Source organism: Musca vetustissima, unplaced genomic scaffold (assembly GCF_032173495.1).
Source record: "Musca vetustissima isolate MV318-11 ecotype Yass unplaced genomic scaffold, APGP_CSIRO_Mvet_v1 utg63274, whole genome shotgun sequence".
Taxonomy (NCBI): Eukaryota; Metazoa; Arthropoda; class Insecta; order Diptera; family Muscidae; genus Musca; species Musca vetustissima.
In genome coordinates this window covers 84,296-90,385 of record NW_026887721.1, presented here as the reverse complement: position 1 = coordinate 90,385, position 6,090 = coordinate 84,296, and positions in this window count along the sequence as shown.

The following is a 6,090-nucleotide window of genomic DNA, read 5'->3' as shown; positions in this document are numbered from 1 at the left end:
AAGCCTTTAAACGCTTCTAACGCCTAGAAAACGCATTTTAATTTTCTGTGTTCTAAAAAGGCATTTTAAGGTCTTTAAACGCTTCTAACGCCTAGAAAACGCATTTTAATTTTCTGTGATCTAAAAAGGCATTTTAAGGCCTTTAAAAGCTTCTATCGCCTAAAAACGCATTTAAATTTTCGGTGGTATAGAAAGGCATTTTAAGGCCTTTAAAGGCTTCATTCGCCTAAAAAAGGCGTTTTAATTTTCGGTGGTCTAAAAAGGCATTGTGAGGCCTTTAAAAGCTTCTAACGCCTAAAAACGCATTTTAATTTTCTGTGGTCTAAAAAAGGCATTTTAAGGCCTTTATAGGTTTCTATCGCCTAAAAAAGCATTTTAAGGCCTTTTTTATATATTTACTCCTGAAGGATATAGACCCCAAAGTTGATAGTACATCCAAGGGTGGTTGACCTTTAAATAGATACCAAATATAGTGATGTATCTGTTCGAATATGGGAGTTACACTCAAAAATTTGCAGGTGCTTTACGTATTCAGATATTATTCAGTAACCCATTAGATGGCGGAAATATAGCCTTGATCGCTTTGAAATTTTGTATGAGGTTCCAGTTATGGTCATGGTCAATGCCTTTAATTTTCGGTGATGATCAGATAACCATTTTGGCATGAAGTGGACCGAAAACTTAATTTTTTGTTCTAAATGATGTGTGTCAAGTTTCGTGGAAATCGGTTCAGATTTAGATATAGCTCCCATATGTATTTTTTTTTTTTTGGTTTTAATCTGTGTAATAAAATAAAAAAAATGGATTTCGGAAAATAGTGCTTATGTATGTGAAGAGTACTAAATGGTAATAAACATGATATTAGATGTAGAAATAGAGGTGGAATTCGGAACTATAGTACAACAAATTATACAGTATTCACGATTTCCATATGAAATATGTTTTTGTATTCCCTTTTCGCATACGAAGTAGCGGGCACTTTGCTAGTATATATATAAATTTGTGTGTTTCTGTTTCGGGTGGTGGCTTCACAGTCGTAAATAATTCACAAATAATTATTATATAATTAATTATATTATATAATTATTAATATAATTATTAATTATAATTATTTATATAAATAAAAATGTAAAAAAATGAATTAAAAAATGTTGAAGTATATGGTGAGTGTTAGTCCAATAATTTAGTTATAGCAGCTCGATAGGATTTTAGGCTCATCTATTTATTATTATGTTGTGAATTAATTATACAGATCACATAATTAGAAAAGCTCACCTATTAACACCTATCATTTAATCAGTTCTACCGTGTCAGCCTTTTCGTTCAGTTCTGTTATAAATTCCGGTCCGATAAGTTTGTGTAAATTGTGAAAAATAAAAAGGAATTTAATGTGAAAATAGCAAAACGTATTGAAAAGAAGCATAAATGTTATAAAATCTGTTTTTTATAGTTTGTTGCGATATTAATTAAATGTCTTAAATTTGAAATAAAAAAATTGCATATTCATTAATGTTGAAGTCTCCAAAGAATTGAACGCATTTTATCACAACATTAAGGTAAGTTATTAGATAGGCTAATAAGTATACATCTGTATATTGGGAGAGGGTACATTTTTCTATACTCAAGTTGTGTCAAAGCCAAAGAAATCGTAAAGACTCGACAAAATGCATTTTGACAAAAGAGTTTATGAAATAATAACCCAGGGGAATCATGTATAACAGAGGCATGTTAAGAATAAAACCGTCAATACGTCAAATCAGAGGTCTGCACTCAACATATATATTTTCATTTTATAAGCTTAAGATATAGCACTAAAAAGCAAAGACATAAAAGTGTAAATATAGGACAATTGATACGTAAGCTATTTCCAACAGATGGCTTTCCTCTGTTGTTACGATATCATAACAACAGAGAGAACAATATTAAACGTTTGTAATGCTATATCTTAAGCTTATTAAATAAAAAAATATATTATGCGTGCAGATCTCTGATTTTATTTACATTTTATAAACACATTATCGCGTATTGGCGTTTTTATTCTTAACATGCCTCTGTTATACCTAATTCCCCCTGGATATTTTTTCATAAACTATTTTGTCAAAATGCATTTTGTCGAGTCTTTACGGTTTCTATGTCTTTGGTACAAAGACATAAAAGTATAAAGATAGGACAATCGATACGTCAACAATTTCCAATAGATGGCTTTTCCTCTGTTGTTACGATATCATAACAACAGAGCAAACAATATTAAACATTTTAAACGCTATATCGCAAGCTTACAAAATAAAAAAAGATTTTTTGAGTACAGATCTCTGATTTTATTTATATTTTATACACACATTATCGCGTATTTGCGTTTTTATCTTAACATGCCTCTGTTATGCCTGATTCCCCCTGGATATTTTTTCACAAACTATTTTGTCAAAATGCATTTTGTCGAGTCTTTACGGTTTCTATGTCTTTGTTGTCGAGTCTTTACGGTTTCTATAGCTTTGTTTCTGTTTCGGGTTGCAGCCATAAAAGGTGGCTTCACAGTCGTAGATAATTCACAAATAATAATTTCGTTCCAGGAATGTTACAATATAAATAAAAATGTAAAAAAATGAATTTAAAAATGTCAGAGTATATGGTGAGTGTTAATCCAATAATTTAGTTATAGCAGCTCGATAGGATTTTCGGCTCCTCTAGTTATTATTCATAAAGGTAAAACGGAGTAGTGAATTAATTATACAGATCACATAGTTAGAAAAGATCGCCTATTAAAGGAATAAAAAGGAATTTAATGTGAAAATAGCTAAATATATTGAAAAGAAGCATAAATGTCATAAAATCTGTTTTTATAGTTTGTTGCGATAATATTCATTTTACTAGTGTATTTCTTTGTGAGGTTTGTTGTTGTGTTTCGTATCAAAGCTTTTGCAATTTCTTCGCGTTGTTAGCGTTATTTGGTTGGTAAACCCGGTTGAAATGTTTGTAAGAGTGTGTATGTGTGTCTGAAATTTGAAATAAAAAAAATTGCATATGAACTTATATATGAACCCATATTATCACAACATTAATAAGGCAAGGTATTAGATAGGCTAATAAGTATACATCTGTATATTGGGAGAGGGTAAATTTGTCTATACTCAAGTTGTGTCAAAGACAGAAACAAAGCCATAGAGACCGTAAAGACTCGACAAAATGCATTTTGACAAAATAGTTAAAAAAAAAATATCCAGGGGGAATCAGGCATAACAGAGGCATTTTAAGATTAAAACCGTCAATACGCGATAATGTGTGTATAAAATGTAAATAAAATTAGAGCTCTGTACTCAAAGTATATATTTTAATTTTATAAGCTTATGATATAGCACTGAAAAGGTTTAAATTGTTCTCTCTGCTGTTATGATCAAAGACATAGAAACCGTAAAGACTCGACAAAATGCATTTTGGCAAAATAGTTTATGAAAAAATATCCAGGGGGAATCAAGGTAAACAGAGGCATGTTAACAATAAAAACGCCAATACACGAAAATGTGTGAATAAAATGTAAATAAAATTAGAGGCCTGCACTCAAAATATGTATTTTCATTTTATAAGCTTAAGATATAGTATTAAAAACATTTAATATTGTTCTCTCTGTTGTTATGATATAACAACAGAGGAAAAGCCATCTGTTGGAAATTGCTTACGTATCAATTGTCCTATCTTTATACTTTTATGTCCTTGTTATGATATCGTAACAACAGAGGAAAACCCATCTGTTGGAAATTGTTTACGTACCGATTATCCTATTTTTATACTTTTATATCTTTGGTTGTGTGTTGTCAGTGATACCAGATTGTATGAACACAACAAAAGGTTTGTGTCACGGAAATGCAACGATGCCATCTGTTAGTGAATTTAATTATACGTCGGCTATTGAGTTTAGTTAGCACTTTTCGCGCTTGAGTATAATAGATTTTCTATATTTTTTATAAAACGAGGAAAATAATTTGGTTTATAATCAGATGGATGTATGTATTGAATAACGAAAGATGATATGTGAAAGAAACAAAAGCATAAAAATTGGACATTAGGCAGCCAAAAATTTCCAATAAATGTGTACGATCCCATAACAACAGTGGGCCCTTTCTGTAACTTGTTAGCAGCATTCGACATTGTGCATTTAACAACAATTTTATTTGTTTTGTTGTTTTTACAGTAACAAAAGAAATGTTAAGAAGCGATGCTAATATTTTAATGCGTTATATTGCAACTATATAAATTTACATGTTATTCACAGTTTTCAGGTAATTTTGAGGGTACAATACAATGAACCATTTAAATTATTTGGACTGTAGGGGAGAGGGGGGCACCTTTGAACAGCGCTCATAAAATCTCGGTTTAAAATTTTTCCAATCTTGTTCTTTATCTGCGTAAACCATTTTGGCTAGCTTTTTCAGTTGTCGACAAAATTTACATGAGTGACTTGTTTTCGCACTGCAATTGTAAACTTTTAATTTTTTGGTTGTAAGGGCGCAGGAAGAATTTAGTGATAGTTTTCTTTCGATAAACAATTTTTTTGCATTCCAAAAATCATTTCAAACATATCTAATGTATTTGTACTACAAAAAAAGTTATTATAAATTTCCCTAAAATGCCACAGGTGGGGCACCTTTGAACATACCCAGAAAAACCGAAGTTTTTAACTTTTGGCTTCGATTTCTCAAAAATTTCAAATGGGCTAATAAGATTACGAAATTAGCCGCATTTTTCACCATATAAATTTTTGTTTCTATGTCATTTTATGTTTTAATAAAATTTGATCAGAATTTTTTAATTTTCGAATATTTTTGTATATATTTTTTAATAAATAAATGCATTTCTGATATATAGGAATACAATACATATGAACATAAACACTGTAAAAAACCATGACGTTTAAAAATACCAATCTTTGTTCAAATGTGCCCCCCTGGGGGGCAGTTTTGAACACTTTGACTTCGTCCATTAAAACAGTAATAAAATATGTATATCGAGCTTAAAGTATGTCATATGTATATTCATTTTAAAGGTTACATATGTACCTATTAGTTAAAACTTATAAGAAACCAAAAATTATAACATAAAAAAGTTTATGAGGCTTGAAAGAAAAAGTGTTCAAAGGTGCCCCACTCTCCCCTATACCCAAATTGGCACACACTGTTGCTCTCAACTATATATTGAAAAGAGCATAACTTGACCTAATATTGAATTTTTCCTTTTGATATGTAATGCCAAAAATATATATTTACTTGCTGGGTATTTAATATATGCTCTAAAAATATTATTGCCTCTGTTCAACATTTGCCCAAAAAGTTTAGAAACTTGAACGTGAACTTTATTGTCCACAACTTCTTACAATCCTACATATCTGTTGTTATACCCTTCACGATTGAGACAAAATTTTGCACAGATTAGGATTGAGACAAATCACATATTTAAGTTCGTCCGATGTCATGGTGCTTCAAAAATAATACGTCTATTATGTACAATAAAAGTCCTAGTAGCACCTCTTTTATGTACCCAAAGTGGTGAAGTGTATAATATAGTCGGCTCTGTCTGACTGTTCTACTTTCCTTACTGGTTTGTAACTATATTTATTTAAGGGGACCTCCCCCATTCTCGATTTTAAATTTTCAAGATTTTCATTGGTCTGGCAAATGAATACCAATGCATATCAAGGTTTGTAACTTTACACATATATATATTTGAAGATTTAAAAGAGAAGAAAAATAATTTGCTAAATTTTGGTTGTTGTTTTTGGTGATTAAAGAAAATGGCGGGCATGATAACACCTCAATGGAACATCGGAATCCGAAAATTCCAAGGGTGTTAGAAAGAGTACATGTCTGGCTCTCGTATGAACTAGGATTATTGACTTCGGACCTTTGAAAAATGTTTTGGAAATTCCACAAACTATGTTAAAAAATAAGGAAGTTCTTCACCGATTGGCTTTATCCTAGTTCATACGAAAGCTATACACTCCCAGAGAAACGTGTCAAAATTTGGGTTATTAGTTCTTAAGTTATCGTGCCCGCCATTCGTAAAAACACTGCTTCGAGAAAAATGCGTTTAAAGTTTGAG